This window comes from Panthera pardus, unplaced genomic scaffold (genome assembly GCF_024362965.1).
Source record: "Panthera pardus isolate Hobbes unplaced genomic scaffold, ASM2436296v1 HiC_scaffold_15, whole genome shotgun sequence".
NCBI classification, from domain to species: domain Eukaryota; kingdom Metazoa; phylum Chordata; class Mammalia; order Carnivora; family Felidae; genus Panthera; species Panthera pardus.
In genome coordinates, this window is record NW_026526710.1 from 30,613,851 (window position 1) to 30,635,176 (window position 21,326).

General features: G+C 43.0%; 1 protein-coding gene across 6 annotated transcripts in view; it reads right to left on the bottom strand.

Annotated features, from left to right (window-relative positions):
* PTPRM (protein tyrosine phosphatase receptor type M) overlaps window positions 1-21,326 on the bottom strand; it is a 791,703-nt gene that overhangs the window by 58,673 nt on the left and 711,704 nt on the right. The window lies entirely within an intron of this gene.

A 21,326-nucleotide genomic window follows, 5' to 3' on the forward strand; every position in this document is an offset into this window, starting at 1 on the left:
AGACTTTTTTTTTTTTCTCTTTGTAAGTTTGCAACTGGCCAATTTCTGGGGCTTGCAAATAAACCTATCAAGGCTCGCATGCAGTCCCCTCACTTTTATAGATGGACTTAGCTCTCCTTTCCAGTACCGATGCTAGTGTTGATGGGTGCCCTTGCTCAAACAGCACCTCCAGAGATACTGAATTTTTCATGCATGGCTGAATTTTCACATGTCATCAAACGTCTCTGCATTTGAGCTCTTTTTACCTCTCTTAAACGACTGCTGTGAAAGAAAGTTATTTCTCCATCATTTAGCTATTTATCTCCATAATACTCAAGAGTGAAATTTTTAAAAATGGATAACATCACTCTTCCTGCTAACAATTGGCAGATATCCCAGGGAAATGGTATATAGAATGAAATGAGCCTCTGTAGGAAAAATGGCCTCTTCTTGTTTCTAATATTTTTCTTATTCTGTGCCATCTGTCAAATTAATCCTTTTTTTTTTTTTTCACCTGACTTCCAAAAGTGAGAGAGAAATTAGACTTTTAAGCAGATGTACTTCCTGTCACTGAACGTGATCAGTACCTCCTTGCTCAACTCCCGGGATCTGAGTATTCCAAAGCTCTTTCTTATGGACCCGGGAAAAAAGGGGGGAAGGCGGGCATTACAAAATGCCAGTTCTATAGAAGCAGGTACAGGAAGTTGGAATATAACATTTCTTCGAAACCAGATTTGTAAAAACCCTAATCTCTACTTGATGCTCATGCATGTCTGAGGGTGTAAGCATAACAGTACAAATCTTTAAAGAACAAGGAGAAATGCAAGGAAACGAGAGGAGCACAACCTCAAAGCCACAAGAGCCACATGATACGTGGGGAATCATACAAATGGTCAGGCACATGCTGGGACCAGGACCCGGCTGTACTATAGGATCTTGACAATGCAGATTACTGGATCTGGAACTCAAATATCTGACTTTGAGATCTGCCTCTACCTTTTCACTGGCTGTGTGATTTTGGACAAGTTAGCCACTGTAAGCTTCAGTGTTTTCATCTTTCTTTATCTACATACTGCTCTCAATGACACATCTCAGGGTTATTTTGAGGAGTCGTGGAGTTAATGCATACTCAGGCATTTTATAAATAGCAAAGCATGAACACGAAGACAAGGTGTGTTCAAAGATATTTATAAGTGGTCCTTCCTTGGCTAAGGCTTGGACACTGAGTAATGGTGGCACACCCGGGGCCCCCCTTCAGGTACCTCCCATTCATCTTGACCAATTATCAGCTGGTTCTTGGGTAATTTTTCTTCTCCAGTTTCACCATCAAAACCTCCTTGCCTTCTGTCTACAACACAAGCTTCTATCATTCCTCCTTGCTGCTCTGACTACACGCTCACCCTTCCCGTGAAAACTGACTCCACCTCCTGATGTCTCTGTGTCTTGTCCCCTGATGGGTCCAGGCCCGCCACCTCTCATGAAGCTGTGCCCTGCCATTTCAGCCCACGCATGTGCCATTCTCCTGAGGCATGGGCTGAGGATTCCAACGACTTCAATCTAAGGTTACACAGGGGACACGTAAACACTGGATCCCATCCATCACTATGTTTGTAGCCTGTGGACAGGAGCATTCATTGTGTCCTGAACCGCTTGTCGCTTATTCACAAGAACAAATATACCCTGAGTCTATCTTTGTATACACAGATAGCCTTCCCAACATGACTCCCCTCCCCCTCCGCAAAGAGGCGGCCCAGGCACTTTCTGCTTCCTTCACTAGATACATGGGCCTGAGCCACCTAGTCTGCAAGTTGCAGAAAGAGTTCTGATGACCATGGCTGTAGCGGATGAATCAGATGTTCCAGCATTGTGGATGGCATGTGCCTGCAGAAGAAAAGCCACGTCTCCCTTCCGTGCCCAACAGGAGTCACTCCAGAGATATTCCAAGCTGTGGGCCAGTTCCCAAGTGCAGCTCACTTCCCCTTTCTGAGCTTTAGACTCCCTTGTGATTATTTAAGATCCCCCTGGAGGGAAACATGGCTGTGGCTGTGGTTTTACTACAATTTCCTTAGTGCCTTATGGAACACCTGGGACATAGCAGGAGCTCAGTGAATAAGTGAATCAAGAAGTGAGCCTATACGCTTATATATAGATTGTATTATTTACTATTAAACATACTAAAACATATATCAGGATTAAGGAATATTAACAGATCATATTTGCATGATTTCCTTCCTCGACTTCTATTTTGGAGACTATCTATAGAAGCTGGAAAGCACATCGGCTTCACTCCTTTCCAGTTCATTGAAAGGGGGCATCTTTTGCAAGGGTCTCTTCGGAATGTGTGAGAGCAGTGATCAGGCAGGCCTCAGAGTGCTGTGACTGGACTACTGTTCCCAACCACCAACCAAGTCCCTCCTCTGTTTCCCAGACTCAAGGCTTTGCCTCTCAACTTAACTCAGTCCATTTCCCTAGGTAACCAGAGTGCCGTCCTGGCCTCCAGGAACTGTTCCCTACCGAGGGCAGTGGTTCTCAACTCTAGCTGCAGGATACGATTATTGTGTAGCTTTTAAAAAATTCTGAGATCCGAGGTGCCTGGGTGGCTCAGTCGGCTGGGCGTCCGACTCTTGGTTATTGGCTCAGGTCATAATCTCACGGTTTGTAAGTTTGAGTCCCGTGTTCCCTCTGCACTGACAGCACGGAGCCTGCTTGGGATTCTCTCTCACTGCCTCTCTCTCTGCCCCTCCCCTGTGCTCTCTCTCAATATATTTAAATGTTTAAATTTAATGTTTAAAAATCTGTTTTTATGTTAAAACAACATGTTTAAAAATATGTTAAAAAACATTATGTTTAATGTTAAAAATTTTTTTTAATGTTTAAAAATGTTTAAGAAATGTTTAAAAATTTCTGAGCTCTGGGAAGCTTGGGTGGCTCAGTGGGTAAACGTCCGACTTCAGCTCAGGTCATGATCTCACAGCTCGTGGGTTCGAGCCCCGCATCGGGCTCTGTGCTGACAGCTCAGAGCCTGGAGCCTGCTTCGGATTCTGTGTCTCCCTCTCTCTCTGCCCCTCCCCCACTCATTCTCTGTCTCCCTCTAGCTCAAAAATAAATAAACATTAAAAAAAATTCAAAAAAATTCTGAGATCCTAACCCAAAAGACTGATTTAATTGGTCTGGGGTGAGCTTAGGCCTGGGTGTATTTTTAAATCTCTCCTGGTGGAGAACCACGGATCCAGAGCATCAGGAACATTCGGCTCTACCTTCGACCTATCAGGTGGTCTCATATGGAGGAGGTGAATTGTAGAACACCAAAGATTTGTTCTGAATCTACTAATTAGTCTAACTCTGTGTACCAGCAATTTGAATGGAGGAATCCCATTTCTCTCTGATTTAGAAGGAACTTCGTACATAAAATGTCATCTAGGAACATGGCTGTATCACTTCACCAAGGGGGCTCAGAGGCTATGAAGGTGATAGGGGTTTTTAATGTTTACATAACTACACATAGGTTAACTTTAAAATCAAGGGCATTTATAAGCATTAGTGGTTCGCTTGGGTGATTATATAAATGGTATTCTTGATGATTTTCTTACTTGCTGCCTTAAAATAAAAGGATTGGGATAGACTAAAAAAAAAAATTAGGATAGAAAAATTAGACTAAAAAAAAGACTGGGCTAGAAAAATGAAATAGGTGATGTTCTTTTCAATGCTAAAATTGCAATCAGTATCCAGAGGAACTGTAACAGTTTGGGCTAATATCTGAAAATGAATTTGAACACAAAGATTATTCTGAGTTGATCCCAGGAAGAAAAAAACATGCAAGGAGAGGGTCCCCATCTCCCCCGGTATAGTTTTGACTTGGTTTCCTGGTCTCTTCTCCCCTTCACGTGTGTGCCACTGTGCTGTCATTTGAGAGCAGCCCCCTTTCTGACACACCACATGACCTCCCTGATCTGGTGACCATGGCGGTTCACCAACAAAACTGTTCGGGGGTGGGCACTGGAGAGTTTTGTCCTCTGGACTAATGATGCAAGATATTTTCATGAATGTTCATTCAAATCTTGGTTTGTGTTTTCATGCTTTTTTTGGAGGGGAAGGGGACTAAAGGAAGAAGGAAGGCACCTGAATTTAAGGTTTTTAAAAAAAAAAATTTTTTTAACGTTTATTTTTGAGACAGAGAGAGACAGAGCATGAACGGGGGAGGGGCAGAGAGAGAGGGAGACACAGAATCTGAAACAGGCTCCAGGCTCTGAGCTGTCAGCACAGATCCTGACGCGGGGCTCGAACTCACGGACCGCGAGATCATGACCTGAGCCTAAGTTGGACGCTCAACCAACTGAGCCACCCAGGCACCCCGGAATTTAAGGTTTTTAATGCAAAACTGATCAGTCCTGTTTTTCTTTTCTTTTTGAAATTATTCCAATTATACTGAATAATATATTTCAAATTATTTCCCGAGACACGAATAAATTATGACTCAGAGATACATGTCTTCTAACAAAAATCAAAAAGCATGCCAGAGGCCAGCACAGGACAGGCTTTACTGATACCAAGATCCACTCCCTTTGATTTTGGTAGCTCTTGGTGGGGTCTGAGTGACCCTGGTCACCATGAGCCTCCAGATAAATGCCCAGGATACAAGACGGTTATCCCTGGCACCTGTGCCCTGACAGAGCTGAGATTTAGGGTGGAACACCAGGGGAGAGTCAGCATTCCTTTGCCTCTGATGTCTGTCTCCCAAAAGCTGGTGTGGCACGTGCCCTTACCACGAGGACAAATATAGAGAGGTCACTGGGGATTGCTTCCAGGGTGGACAAACAACTAAACTCCTAAGACAAGGAATCTACAGAGGTAGGCAAAGGACTCCGGAAAACCTCCCTCGCTCGAGGGACGAACGGCTGTGAGCGACAGCCCCAGGATGATTTCCGCAGTTTGTGTCTGGGTGGGAGCCTCTGGGATTGCTGTGGCTGCATTTTACCGATGTTTGCACAACAGGCAAGAAAGTTCTTCCCAGCAGTTGTCCCCGTAGGGACTCAAGCGTGCAAGGGAAGGTCTCAAAATTTCAAGAATATCAGGCTGATAATACATTGTTTCCCTCACAATGGTGGACTCACGTGGACCTCTGCCGAGAAGAAAATGTGTGTAGGGGCCATTCCTACCACCACCGAGCCCGGAAGGAACAACAACAACAACAACAATAAAAAGGTCAGGAGGGACTAGGGCACAATAAAAAACAAAATTAAAAGCAATGACAAGCATCAATGAGACATTCAAGGATGGGCTCTATTGAGTAAGGTGAGTTCTTCAGTTCATGGAAAGTGAGCCATATTAAAAAAATCGTAATTTCAAATCTTGAGAGAAGACTTGTATCCCTTTTCTTCATGTTCTAATTTCTATATGGTGTGTTTTCTGTGTTAACCAGAACCGCCAAGAAATCAAGGTCTTTAAGCTCACAGTGGCATATTGGAGTTTTTTGAAGGGAAGAACGATAGTACAAATTCAAAATGTGATCCCGTCATGAACAGACTAATACCTAACCTCTTTTGGGCACCTGCTGTTTCTCAGGTCCCGTTTGAAGTAGTTTAACGTGTAGTCACTCGTTAAAAAGTAACTCATTAAAAAGACTGCATTCCAGTGTAACAGGTGCATGTTACTGGAAGGAGAGGGGCCCCGGGGAAGTCAGGCAGATTGTCTGAGGGCACATGGCTCGTGGGTTGCAGAGCTGACATGTGAGGCCTTACCCCACTGTGTGATGCTGCCTCCGTGGCAATGTCAAAAGCGACTCAGAAGGGTTCTAACTGACAGGGGCGTGCGCGCAGTCATCATGATCCCGGCAGGAGGATCACAGAAGAAAACCCACGTCGACCACCTGAAAATACCTCTTCAAACACGCATAATTTTAATCAGGGTGATTCCTGCCTTCCAGCCTCCCATGGGTCCCCCTGCCACAGAATCAAATCCAACTTCTTGAGTATGGCCAGCCGCAGTCCCCTTCTGCACTGCCCCTACTTCTCCTAGGTCCTGAGCTGCCAGCAGTCGGGAGCATTTGCAGTGCAGAAGCCCTCCTCCGATTGCTATCCGTCTCGGCTTGGCCCACTGAAGGTCACCTCGGCAGGCAAGTGTTCCGAGACCCAAACCATGGCTCCCTGTTTCTTCAAACATTTACAGTCAGTTGTGATGCCAGTCTGTTCTTAATGTACGTCTTCCTCGGAGGTCTGTGAACGCGGACCTGCCCATTCGGGTCACAGTTTCTCTGTGCCCAATGGTCTCATACCTAGCTTGCTTCCCTCATTCATACCCCCTTGCTGGCCCCTGGTGGGAATGTGAGGGTGCAGCCTGTATCTATAGGTGAGCACCCAGCCTGCTCTGTGCCAGGCACTCTTTGAGGCGTAGAAGGTGTAAAATAAAATTCTTTGAGGTGTAGAAGGGGTGCCAATGTGAATTACAGAAGAATAGCCCCTACTTTCAAGAAGCCTGTAGTTGTAGAAGGTAGAGAAAAGTCAAGGACATATTACATTCTCATTTAAAGGGAAGTAAAGTAAGAATCCTAAGATACTTGCATTTCAAACTGAGCTATGCACACTTCTGGAGACACATGGAGATTTTCCATGGGGTACGTGATTAGTTTTAAAAGGATTCATTTCTAGATACTTAAGTCTATACAGACGCCATCAACACTGATCTCCCCAAGAAGGAGCCCCCATGCACAGTGGGCTTTCTTGCACTTGACAAAACTCTCACCCATCTCAAAGACTACTGTGGGGCGCTGCTCAGGTCTGAAACAAAGCAACTGACTGAAATACTGACTCTGAAAAATCACAGGGCTTCCTGCCTCCTTTGTCTGAAACAAATTTCTATTATGGGTAAAACTTGATGTTAGAAATGGAGTATTTTTTTTAAATAAAGAGAAAACTTTATTTGTTAAACAATGCCATTGAAACCTGTATTTGATCATAGAAGTCGGGGTGGGGCGCCTGGGTGGCCTAGTCGGTTAAGCGTCTGACTTCAGCTCAGGTCGTGATCTCATGACTTGTGAGTCTGAGCCACATGCTACGCTCTCTGCTGACAGTTCAGAGCCTGGAGCCTGCTTCAGATTCTGTGCCTCCCTCTCTCCCTCTGCCCCTCCCCCACTCTCACTCGCTCGCTCTCTCAAAAATAAATATTTAAAAAATTAACAAAAAAAAGAAATCGGAGTAATTTGGTACATGTTGGGATGCTCTGAATTCAGAACACTTGAAAGCAGTAGAGGCTGGTAACACTTATTTTAAACGGAAGTGGAATGGGGCGCCTAGGTGGCTCAGTCGGTTGAGCGGCCGACTTCGGCTCAGGTCACCATCTCGCGGTCCGTGAGTTCGAGCCCCGCGTTGGGCTCTGTGCTGACAGCTTGGATCCTGGAGCCTGTTTCGGATTCTGCGTCTCCCTCTCTCTGCCCCTCCCCTGTTCATGCTCTGTCTCTCTCTGTCTCAAAAATAAATAAACATTAAAAAAAAAATAAAAAAAAATAAATGGAAGTGGAATGTCTGGCTTGAGTGCCATATTTTTCTGGATGAAACCCGTGGTTGGAGGTTTCATGTGTTTTCTTTCAGGTTAGATATGCTTAAGTCTATAAAGCAGTCAAAATATATTTATCACATATCATAAAATGTTTATTCTAGTTACATCAGTCCCCATTTCATCTTAGAAAACATTTAATACTATCTCCTTTTAACAAGTAGGGAGTCCAGCTACCAGAAGGTCAAGTCCAGAGGGAGCCGCTCAGCTCTCCTGCAGCAGGCAGACAGATGTGTGCCCATGGTGGAGGGACCCGTTTTATTTACTGACCGAAAACTCTCAAGAAACACGACTATGTCGAATCTGAACAGCAAACAAAGAGTAAATAGAGAGATAACGCAACGAGTAATGAGAAAGGCACATTTTAAATATCTTAGTCTAGGTGTATCAAAAAATGTTGAACTGTTCCAAGGATGGCTCCCTGGACATGTAGGTGGCTGGCAGAGACCAGCAGTGGAAACGTCCAGGCAGTGTGGAAATGTCTGGAATCCCAAAGACAGTGGTGGCATGGCTCCACATGGTGATTCCTCCGCAGCGTGTGGAGTATGGGGGTAGGGAGGTCAGAACAGTGGTGGGCAGGGTGACCGGCCTCCGGATGGCCTTGCGCAGCTGGCACACTCTGGGTGACCTAGTGCAGAGATGGGGATCCCATCTGAATCAGACCGGGGAGACGGGCTGCCCTTGGAGGGCGGTTGTGGACAACACTGAACTGGATTCTTGCTGTCCCTGGTGCAATGGAGCTGAGGGCCTTGGGCTGGAAAGTAAAGGGGACTTGGGAAGCAGGATGACAAAGATAGTGAACAATTAAATGAGGGGCAGTGATGAGCCCCTCGGGCCAGGTGTGTCTTATGTGTACTGTCGTTTATGCATCTCTGCAACTGTGTACTTTTCTATTTTAAGATGAGAACCAGGCTTAGGAGAATAAGTGCCTATTTGTTTGTTTGTTTTTAGGTATTTTTGAGAGAGACAGAGAGAGAGAGACAGAGCATGATAGGAGGGTCGGGGAGAGAGGGAGAGAGGGAGACACAGAATTGGAAGCAGGCTCCAGGCTCTGAGCTGTCAGCACAAAGCACGACATGGGGCTTGAACTCACAAACCACAAGATCATGACCTGAGCAGAAGTCGGATGCTAACTGACTGAGCCACCTGGGCGCCTTTGAAACTGGGATTCCAACTCAGGTCAATACAATTGCACTTAAAAAAAAAAGTTTATTTATTTTTGACAGAGAGGGAGACAGGGCATGAGTGGGGGAGGGACAGAGAGAGAGAGAGAGAGAGAGACAGAGAGGGGGAGAGAGAGAACCCCAAGCATGCTCCGCACTGTCAGCACAGAGCCCAATGTGAGGCTCCATCCCATGAACCGTGAGACCATGACCTGACCTAAAATCAAGTACTGGATGCTTAACTGACTGAGCCACCCGGGCGCCCTGCACTTTTTAAATTTCAGAATGACCTCAACAGACCGGGGTGGAAGGCTCGTTTGCGAACATCAGTTCTCCACCTATGTGACATGACTGGTCCTGGGCGTGGGAGGGGGGCTGTGTCTGGTGTGGGGTACACACCGAATGGTGGAAGTACAGAGGGAGAGGGCAGGGAACCTAAGGGGAAAGTGGCTGCAGAAAACCGAGGAGCCCTTGCTTTGGGCACTGGCCCGGCTTGGGCTTGGTCAAGTCCTTCAGCATCCAGTTCATTCCATTAGGACAGACGGCCACTGAAGGTGGAATACGAATGTGGAAAAAGACAGGCCTAGGATTTACGCATTTATTTTAAAGCTCTTGCTCGTAAATAAAAGTGGTCCTAAATTTTTGATCCATTATTGTTATTGTTGCTGCTGGCAATAATCTAGAATAAGTATTATGGAGTCAGTTATTCAACATTCAGAGCATTAGATGTCCCTTCAGTGGTTTCTGAATAAGTTTTTATTAGAAAACTTTATGTGATTTTTCAGTATGATAGTTCTGTAATACATCTATAATTTTACATTGAGTAGCTTTTCATTTGTAGCCGTAGTGAAATGTAAAAGGTAAAATATGCCACCATGTCTTACGGACTGAAATCTGCCTCGTGTATCACAAAAACGATAATGGTGACACAGAAAACAGTCAGCTTCTGCATTAATAATCCTTAACAATACTTACTTGATAGGTGCATTTGCTCTCCCCTGAGGCTACTTATGTTAAAATCATGGAATTTTTATGAATAATTTTTGGTTTCAGCTGCAGAAAGTGGAAACCGAAGTTGAGACGGCTGGGTGCATGAGATGTGATTTGCTCATTTTCCTGAATTGCTAAGAATATCGCCCCCTCCCAGATATTACCGTTTCAAAGCAACAACAGAAATCAATGAAAAAATTAGGAGCAAACACTGAGGACTGTTGTGTGATGGGGAAAACTTGGGAATACTTTCTTTAACTAAATTCAAAAATATAACTGGTGGCAATGATAAAACAGGATTTCCAAGGATGGCTCTTACGGGAAGCATTCTCTACGCCCAGAATTACAGAGTTCGCAATGTTCAGCAGCCTACTGGAATTTTCACTTAGTGACAGCAAAAGAGAAAATAGGCATAAAGTACACCTTTTTAGAAGTAGTGTCAAAAGCGATGACTTAAATCACGCTGTTAAATAGCGTGCGCAGCTACTGATTTTGGTGGTTCTCGCACAAAGATAGATCCCTTCTTACCCTGGAGGAGGCTTCCCCACTGTGGGTCTTTCCCCTTTGCCTGGCCCACTCAGGTTAGCAGCTGCTTGCCAATTACCCTGTTTCTTCTAGATTGGCTCACAGGTGCGTGCTCCTCTTACAACCTAAAAGGAGGCACACGCTTCCTGCCATATCCATGAGCAACCATCCCATTCCCTAAAATTGGCCTTTCAGGCGGAAATCAGAGAGTGTGCCAACATTAACTGTGCAAATATTCAGGGCTTTCCCTAGATGATTAGCGTCGTGGAATGTTGGCTTCCAGGTGCATTACTAGAACATATGCCATCCTGACTGGACCCCAAAAGGTCACGTCGGGTTTAACTAAGGGAAAATTGGTGCAAACCAAACCCTAATGGACAGGCCGCACGCAGATTCTAAAAATGCCCGGGAAGCCTCTGTCTGTGGGTCATAAACCTTCCACCATCATCTCTTTATTTTTGGTTAGTAATGTGTCTTTTGTCTTACTCACTTATTCGGTTTAAAGAGTTATGAAATATTTAACGACAAAAAGTATAACGAATGATACAGTAGATACCCTTTGCTATGTCTTAATAAAGAGATACATTTAATCGGTCCCGATTTTCTTCCTAAGAAATACAAGGCACTTGGTATTTTAAAATTCTAATCTCTACCTTCCCATTTTTCATATTCGTATTGTCTAGTACCTCAGTTCCAGTATGAGTCCATCCTACCTTCTTTGGTCATTATTACAGTTCCTTTCTTTTCTGTTGTAAATTTTTACATACCTTCACAGTTTTTGTTGTGGTTTTCCTTAATTTATCCCTGCTAGGATACAATTCCTGCATTTCCACACCAGTCTTAATTATGTCACAAGTCGCAGCAAAAATAAAGAAGCACTTTTTTTTTTTTTTTTTTAAAAGGAAACTGAAAACAAAATGAGTCAGGTATTCTGAGTGCTTTCTTCCTTTTCCCCTACCAGGAATTTTAAGACCTGAAATAAGGAAATAAATGAAAATAGTGGCTTTGTCACCTAAGTTTGTCATAATATTTTTAGAAGTTTTCTTTCCTTAATAAAAGCCACACGTGTTAAAATTAACCTAAATAAAGCATTTCGAAAAAAAATCTATACGATCACCCTTGGGAGTCTTCAAATAAGTTATTTTCGACACACAAGCATGTACACACTTTTAACCATTTAGATAAATTTGTGGAATGATAAAATACCAAATCAAGTTTAAAGAATAGCTTTGGCTTCTCTCATACCACATATACCATATGATGACTTAAATTACAATCTTGGGTTTTGCTAAAGAAAAAAATACCAACATATTTTTCTCTATAAAAATGCTGGCACACAAACTCAAAACTAAAAAGGTTTCGAAAGTGATCGAAGTGTTCTAAATGTGAAGCAAGCGTAGAAAAAAAATCTGTCTATATGTCAAACCTAAGTGGAATAAGGTTGGTCTAATTGTGTTGCTAGGAATTTTGTTTTGGAAACGTGTTAATAAATTATTGGTGAAAAATTTTAATATCCTGTTTGCTTTCCCCTGGGTAAGTAGTGAGGCTTTGGGTGTGGGTCAGGGTAGAAGTCACCTTTACCTGAAGCCATGGGGAGGATTATTTGCAAGTGTAGTGTTTATGGTTTCTTGCCTGCATATAAATATTTCACTGGGTATCTCCCTATATTTTAAGGAACATAACCATGGGGTGCCTGGGTGGCTCAGTCGGTTAAGCGTCTTGACTCTTGGTTTCGGCTCAGCTCATGATCTCACGGTTTCATGAGTTCGAGGCCCCCATCAGGCTCTGTGCTGACAGGCTGTACGTTGCTTGGTGTTCTCTCTATCCCTCTCTCTCTGCCCCTCCCCTGCTTACGGGGTCTCTGTCTCTCTCACAAATAAATAAACTTAAAAAATATTAAATTAAAAAATTTAATTAATTAAAATATTAAATTAAAAAATTAACAATGATACTGTTATATAATTTAAAAAGAACAGTAATTCTTTAAACTCATTGGATACCCATTAACTATGGACTCCTCAGTCCTTTTCCTAAGCTGACACGCAGTGCTTGGGGACACCTGCATTTCCTGGGAATTTGCTTTGTGAACTGGATCTCAGAAGTGGTCTGCAGGAATTCCTTTTGCTTCGGCTCCACACTGCTCCTGGCTCTTCGGTGCAGATTGTAACTGACCACTTTTAGGCATCCGGTTAACCCCTAGCCGAGCAGAAGATGGTACCCGTCTAACCAGCCCCACCCAACGCACAGGTTGAAGGAGGCCAAGAGCAGCCATCTTTCCCTTTATTTCCCCCCTCTGCTCCTCTGTCATTGTTATTCTCTCTTCCACGAGATCATTTCTCAGCCCCATTGTTCTCCAGGAGTTTCTCAGCCTTAAAGAACTCCTCTCTAAAATATCCTTATGTATTCTTATCTCAGAAAGTGGTCTGGACAAAGCCTGTTGCGAAGAAACCTGTCTGGCCTTTGCAATATGGCTGTTTTCACCGATTACAATCTGACCCTCTGTGTGCTTCAGGGAAGCCTTCAGAACACCAAGGCTGGTGTCCTTTGCTGCTATTGGAGCTGCTCAATTCCTGCAAGACTTCAACAATGGAAGGAAAATCGATTTCTCCAAGCTTGTGATACAGCTTATTGTCTTTCCAACCCATGTCTGTCTTTTGTTTCAAGATGATGATACTCTTTGCACTTTGAGGAGGATGCAGGATATTGGTGAAAATGTAAGTGGTTCCCTTTGAGACATCCTTCTGGAAGGAAGCATTAATTCATGTAGAATTATTCATTTTTACGAAAACTATATGGGTACACACTATTCCTGGGTTAAACCTGAACTGCCTATGTGTTACTGAAGATGTGTCTCTTGGAATTCATGTAATGATAATGATAAGATAAGAACCATAGCTCATATTTATTGAAAGGTTGCTCGCAAAGCTGGCATCTGAGCCTAGCCAGCCTAACTCTGGTATCCACGCTCGTCAGCCTCTCTTTTCTACTGCCTCTTGGACGGGAGAAGTCTTGTCCTAGTTACTGACATAAAAAGTGTTAGTACATGGAAGGAATTTTAGGACCCCAGTTTCAAAGATTTGATTGTGGCCATACTGCATAAGCAAAGGAATATGTGTGAATAAAACCAGCAAGGGGGTGACTCTTAGCGTGACTTGTACCTAAAACTAAAATGTTCCAAAGCATTTCCGGAAACTCCATTTACCTAGATGGAACCATTATGTGGATTTTGTTCTTTGGGGATGACAGCCAGCCCTCCTCTAAGAATCATGCCTTCCTAGCAGGTGCATAAACATTTTCGGCTCCCGGTGGTACCACTGTGAATGGGAAGGCAAAGGCTGCTATCATTCCTGACAGGGAAAGCTGAACGCTAAAGGCAGACAAATCAGATCTGAGTGACAGGGGTAAAGATTAGGCCTCCAAAGAGAAACTCTTATATAGAAAAGAATGAAAGGGTTGGTAGGCAGCGTGTGGCAATAATGCGCTCTACACTGCAGAGACAGAGGCCCCGCTACCGGAGGGACCTTCGGTCCTTGATCCCTGGGAGGGCTTGTATGGCAATATTGCCTGAAGAGCTGGGAAGAGGCGCATGAGAAAGTGTTTGTAGCCTCAGAAGGGAGGAACATGACAGATGTTCGCACCACACGAGCCTCTTGCTGGCTGAGTCACAGAGCATTCATCAGGCCTGTCTCCAAAGAGAACCCTCATAAACTCATCTTGAGTACTTGTTCATTCTGTGAAGAGGGGAACAGAGAGAAGGCAATCAAGGAGAAAAAAGAAGAATGGCGGCCCTCAGAATGGAGGGGTTTGGTGACCCACAGGATCTGGCTGCCTTCTGTCAAGGAGACATAAAGCAAAGGGAAAAACCTATGTTCATATGCTTCAGGGGCCACTGGCAGAGAAATAAAAGCTTTCATTAGTCTCTAAATCCTTTAATTAAGCTTTTCTCAGTATACAAGTGGGATCTGCTTTTATTTAAGGAAAAAGAGAGTAACTCTAATAAATGAATAAAATAGAGAGAAGTTGATTCCCTAGACATAGCTCAGTGTAGGCAATCTCAAATTTTCAATGGCAGCATGGGGCACTGCATGAAGAAATTTCCAGAAGCATCCTTTTGAGTAAGAAGGCAAGAAACAAAAGCAACTTGCGATGGCCAGAAACTTCCTAAATTGTCTGCTGCAAACTTCTTCCAAACTGTGTCGCTGTGTGACACAGGAACCTGATCGTGACAGGAAAGTGGTTCCAGTTCTGCACTGGGTCTCACTTTTTCACCTGCTATGGAGGATGGGTGAGGGAGAGAAATAGCCTAAAGTCGTGCCCAAACCTGGTGTTCTTACAAAATCACAGAGTAGTGACGGTTGTTTATTTATAGACCAGCACGATGTAATTCCTGAGGTCACTGCTGTATTCCCAACACGGTTGTGAGGCAGACACTTGGTAGGTTCACAGAAATATTTGTACAATTTTGGATAAATTAGGTCTGAGAGCAATGTCTTTGCTTTGAAAGGGTCCATGATGTTGCGGGCCCAGGAAGGCAGCACCAGGGCCTGCAGCCCTGGGTTTTCAGCCAGAGCTCTGTATTTTCAAAGGGCTGATCCTGGAAGAGAGATGTGACCTCCTATTGTTTCTTCGCTGTTGAACAAAAAGGCCCTCAGGAGATCAGAAACACATTAGGTTTCTCCCATGTTGGACACTGCATGTAAATGTATGTCATCTGCATGTAAATCCGCATGTAAATCTATGTAAATATGAACGTCAATCCACACAGTTTGCAAATACTTTTGTGTACATGACTCATTGGGACAATACGGACGAAAGTGACTTACATCAATTTTTGCTTTAAGGCCTGTTTCAATGACAAAACAGGGGAGCTGGGTTTCAAGACTTTTACAGTTTCTATCAGCTTGATAAGATTCTAGAATTTTCTACCTCAAATGAACACCTGTAAATTATTCTTACAGATTTAAAAGGCATTTGAAACAATCCAAAACTGAGGGCTTGCTTGACAGCAGCATCATTTTTCTTCAGATTATTCTGTGTTAATTTATGTTCCATTACTCGAGGGACCTGTTTGCACTAAGGCATCTATAACAATAGGGTGGATGTCACCTACTGCAATCTATTTTTGGTTTTATCTTTTAATTTGCAACCTGTCTTTAAACGTTCTCACTACTAATGAGCGAGTTTATTAAAAGCATAGGCTGAGAAATGTCTATGGTCTGACCTTTTGGTTAATTGGCCAGTATCTGTTGAAATTAATCTGGTGAAGAAAAATTATAGTTTCAAAGGAAGTTTGTAGATAGGCTGTTAATTGCAATTGTTCATTTTCCCTTGGAAAACTATGCATGGAGAGTAACATGCAGTGGACCCTGCATGGAGAATTTGGCACTGGGAATATGGAATATGTAGACCTCATGAGGGGTCCCTGTCTGCCCAGGTACAAATGACACATCCTCAAAGCCTCCCTATTTCAAGTTGACAACTAGAGAATCCTCCATTTTACCAGGGAATACTTTTAAATCAACCTCAAAGAGGATATAGTAAGTCTACAACTCATTGGCAATATGGGAACAGCTTAGCTGGGCAGAACAATGTCAGGTAATGTACACACTGGTATTTGAAAGAATAAAAACAAAAGTTGCTTACTGAAGGCTTAGCTTTTGATGAAAACATTTTTTTCCTCTTTCAATTGTACTGCGAAATAATTTTAAGGGTTCATCTCCATCTGGAGGCCAGAATGCAGGAGACGAGAGCTTATTCATAGAGTGTGTAGAACTTGCATCAACACTGGGAAGTCTCTGCCCCAAGTATGAGTTGCCAAGGAGAGTTAAGTATACCTATTCTAAGCACCATTATTGACTGCTTCAGAGGCTGGAGAATTTGGAATTGGGAAAACAGAAACCATATTTATCTTTCTGAGAATCCTTATTTAAAATGTTCAGACCACATGGGGTATGTGGCAGAAATGTAGAAGAAAAACAGATCAACGGCAAACAGAAGGAAGTCACTAGAGCAAAGCTTCAATTGCAGTGCGGTAGTTGAAGATTGGGTGCTGTTTCTGCTATAAACCTTCGTTCTCCGCATTTTGGTTATTTTCATGTAGAAGTTTGCTCCTAGCTCAGTCTCTGAAGGACATTATTTTTAGGCTTCTCTTTTTCAAATTATCAGTAAATAATAATCATGGACAAATAAAATTGATTATATAAAGTGCTTATGGAAGGTGGGATATGCAGAAGTAGGGTCAGGGCAGAGAGAAGCTAAGTTGTTTAACAGAATGGACTATCTCCAGAAACACTGCCTTGATTGGCTGGCACATCGGAAGAAAAAGTGTTCATGAGAACTGGAGTTGACCAGCTGTAACTCTGGAAAGAAAGAGTCGCAGACGTTGGAGATCATGGTCCCCAAATCCACCCAGGTCAGTAGAAGGTGTGTCAGGCTGACATGAGATGTCCTTCTTGCCTGGTTGGAATGTTCTACTGCCTAACTGGTGTCTGGCCCAGTGACTCCCAATTCATTCATTTATGCATTCCTTCCCTCACTCACTCATTCTTGTATTCTCACTGGGCATCTGCTTGGTGCCAGCTCTCCAGGCAGTGGGTATGTGCCTGTTGAATCAACAAATGAACTCTGTGGCCCTTCTTCTGATGCCAGGACACGAGGTAACCTTCTGCCAAGGCATCTTCCTCTTTAGCTGGCCTGCAACACAGTTCTGTCTGATGGACAGTGGTATCTCTCATGGTAAATAACTATCCGGTAACTGGTTTTCTATATCAGTTCTTGTGGTCTATGCCAGTGTGACTGGCATCCTGAAATATGACACTGAGCATCCAGAGTCTCTGTGAACAAAAGATGTGCTAACTTCAGGTTGTTAAAATCCATGCATTTTACTCTTCTTGAGTACAGGTGCCTTGACCCCCAGTTTATCATTTATTTTGTCCGGGATTGTGCTAATTTGACAGGCTTGGCTACCCCACTGGAGCTCTGATCTCAGCCTTGATCTTGCTGCCACGTAGAGTCTCTTTCTCTCACCATCAGTGTTAGCTCCTGGGCTAGTGGGTCTTCAAACAGGTGCCCAGAGGCCTGCTGGGGAACAGGGAGACTCTGGACTCTCAGTGTCCTATTTCAGGACATCTAAGAAGACAGTTTTAATGAAGAGATATTTTCAGATATGACTTTATCATAGGAAATTTATTTTGGGGGAGGGGGAGCATCATAACTTAGAAGGAAGGTTCTCGATTATGAGGGGTGAGCTTCAGAACGTGAGAAAGAGCACAAACCCTGAGCCTCTTCTTGAGGGCAAGAATCACACGGTATAATGCAGCTCGAAAAGGAGGAAAAACAGCCAGGACCCTTGTGGGCTCACTGCAGGCACTCAACTACATGTGAGTTCTGTTTTCAACCCCTCCTTCTCCCCAGGGCCCTCTTTCCTCTATTTGTGAAATGAGACGAGCAATACCTAAATTAGAGGATAGAAAATTAGTTATACCACAAAGCCTATACTTAATAGGCACTTAATATTTATGGAATGAAAGGACAAATGAAAATGCTGCGTTTCTAACTGTATTATATGAAGCAAAACTACTGATATGTATTTATCACTTTTTATTAAATGAGAAGGAACACACTTAAAAGTCAACAGTTTTGAGACTACAATATATTTGATATTAGAAAAGATATTTTAGTTGTATGCAACTTAGATTGTTGACAAAAATAAAAGCTACAATTGCAACAGGGCCCTTATTGTTGCTTGAGTCATTTGTTTCTACCCCTAACTGTTCCCTTTGTTTCCAGTTTTCTCTGCAGGCTAATCCCATACTAACTAATCTTAAAGCATTGCTTTCACCACCACGTGGCTCAGAAACATCCTTCCTTTCCTTTCTCTGCCCTTCATTTCATTCAATAATACTCCTCATTCACAGCCTTTTAACCAATGTCCTCACCTTACTTGTCACTCTTTCTTACGCTTGTAACTCAGGGCTTTTTTTCATCTCGGGCGTACGGATTTTTTTCAGGCTGGATTTAATGGTTTGTGAACACCTGCATGTCTACGTAAAATTGTGTGTATGTGGGAGTTCTTCCTGAGAGAAGACCCATTTCAAGAAGCGACCAAGAAGACCCAAGATGCCATGGAGGTGAAGACCCTTTCTATCCACGGTCAGGTCTCCCTTGTGCTCTCTGCCAGGGCTCCATGCTCCTCCCTGACCTTGGTAGCCTACCTGCTCATCCTGTCCTCTTCCTCTGACAAAGGAAACTTCTTCAAGTATGACTGAAGACCTGCCTCCCCCACTCACCCCACTGATGCCCTTTCTCCTTTTTCTGGCCCCCAGAAATCCCAGCCAAGTGCTAATGCACCACCACATGACTCTGAGGTGCTCCCCAGATTTCATGATGCCTGTCGGCTCCCCTGAAGGAATTACAGGCAGGTTCTTCTGGCAGGATCCTCTGATATTTGGGTATACCTCCAGCCCACAGATGAGCCGGGTAGTGAGGAAGAGGGACAGGCCATATCCATCACAGACTGATAGCATTTCCTTCCCCAACTACCTGACATCATCTTTCCTGAGTTTCTAAAGCAAGAGTCTTGAAGTCAGTTTTAAAAATAAAACCACGGGTGCCTGGGTGGCTCAACTGGTTAAGCGTCTGACTTCGGCTCAGGTCATGATCTCATGGTTTGTGAGTTCGAGCCCCGTGTCAGGCTCTGTGCTGACAGCCCAGAGCCTGAAGCCTGCTTCAGATTCCGTGTCTGCGTCTCTTTCTGCCCCTCCCTTGATGGCGCGCACTCTCTCTCTCTCTCAAAAATAAATAAACATGAAAAAAATTTAAAAAATAAAACCAAACAATAATAAAAAGACACTTCTCCAGGCCTCCCTCATTTGCATACCACATAGCTGGCAGGTGTTCTCCTGAATCATTTTGCAGGAGCAATTCTCAATGTGTAAAGCTTCCTCCAGCTCATGGCCCACACTGTGGTCTCCATGGGGTATCCTTTGATAGTGAAATATGATCAGTTCTGGGTAATCCTACCCACCTGTGTGCTCATCTGCCCCTCACTGACAACCCTGCTTTTGAAATCCCAACTCTGCCTTGGCCTTGAGTACAGACATACAGTAACAGACATGACTTACTCTTCTGATTCCTGGTATGCCAAACCATAGATCCTGAATGTTACAATTATATTAATGGATTGTCAGGCAGATCTGATGAAGTCAGTACTGGGTCATTAATATATTAGTCGCAGATAGAAAACAATTAAATGGAGTGGGGACAGGAAGAACATACTGAAAAAAGCCACGGCTCTGGCTTTTTTGTGGTCCCTTCACTTTGCAGAAACAATACCGTTATCGTCAAAGGTCAAAGTCAGTTACTGGTACAAAAGTCAATAAAGTGGAAGCAGGGGAGGAAGAGATCGAAGAGATAAATTCATGACATGTCTTCTAGATTGAAGGGACTTGGTGAAAATCTACATATTTTAAACTCATGGGAATAAAACTGGTTGTCGCTAAATTGGAACATTCATGTAGTTTCATGGGTTCCTGCTATGAACAGGTTTTAAAGAATTATATCAGCACACAATAGGAAAAAAAGAACAAGGAGAGTTTTTAAAATTGCATCTGCTTGTTAGACTTTATCATCCATTTTGTTGGATTCTTAGAATCAGACGCTTGTGGGTCTTTCTTTCTTTCTTTCTTTCTTTCTTTCTTTCTTCTTCTTTCTTTCTTTCTTTCTTTCTTTCTTTCTTTCTTTCTTTCTTTCTTTCTTTCTTTCTTATCTTTCTTCTCTTTCTTTCTTTCTTTCTTTCTTTCTTTCTTTTCTTTCTTTCTTTCTTTCTTTCTTTCTTTCTTTCTTTCTTTCTTTCTTTCTTTCATTTCTTTCTTTCTTTCTTTCTTTCTTTCTTTCTTTCTTCTTCTTTCTTTCTTTCTTTCTTTCTTTCTTTCCTTTCTTTCTTTTCTTTCTTTCTTTCTCTTTCTTTCTTTCTTTCTTTCTTTCTTTCTTTCTTTCTTTCCTTTCTTTCTTTCTTTCTTTCTTTCTTTCTTTCTTTCTTTCTTTCTTTCTTTCTTTCTTTCTCTTTCTTTCTTTCTTTCTTTTCTTTCTTTCTTTCTTTCTTCTTCTTTCTGAAGGCGATCCATAGGCATGTTCTAACTGTCCTTGCCAATTACTGCAGAGGATCAGAAATCTTTATTACTGGCAATCTGAGGCTATCAGTTACATTATGTTTGTGTAATATACTAGAAGAAAGCCTCTAACTTTCTAACCTAAACATCATGGTCTGAATACATTACTCTTAATATGATGCGTACTGTCTTGATTGAATGTTAGACTAAAAACATTTGCTCATTTCTGCCCCTCACCCTGAGCCAACAGCAGTGATGTAAGTATTGCCAGTTTTCAAAGTGCAATCTGTAGATCACCCCGCACTGGCCAAAGGTGCCCATGCTCTGGTAAACAGGGCATCATATAGCATCCTTCTCCATTAAGGGCACTTGGGTGGTCTACTGCAAAGCGATTACATTTGCCATTTCTTAGCCGCCAGCAAATATATTTACTCATTAACACTTGATGGGTTGAACGCTCCTGAAGAGGGCTACTGAGCAATTAAGTATGATTCCAACTAATTCCGAAGGTACCAGAAAGTGGCTTCTCTAATGGTAGTTTTCTGCAAGAATGATCTCCCTCAGAGAGAGAGAGGGGCAGAGAGGAAGAGCAAAGGAATCCCAGGTGAGGGGCCACATGTAGGACTTTGGGGGTTTCAATCTCTACTTTGGCTAGCTGTTGAGTAACATTGATGTAGAGGTCCTTGACTTTGAAAATTCAAATAAGATTTAACTTTACATTCACGTTATTTATAGAAACGTGGGCTGATAATCAAGAACTCAGTAGTATTTTGTATATTTTATGATCAAATTTTTGCATATATTTACAAAACACTGTTAGTTCCAAATTATCAGCACGTTTACTAGATCAGATCTGTTACGATCCTTACTTTGGAATATTCTGGAATCCATTAGTAGGGATTTAAGGAACTAACAAAGGGTTCCTCTAAAAGCATCAATGGACTCAGCTTAAAAGCAGCAGGGTATAGGAGAAGGCAACCAGGACTGGACTCAGAGCCCCCGGACACACGTT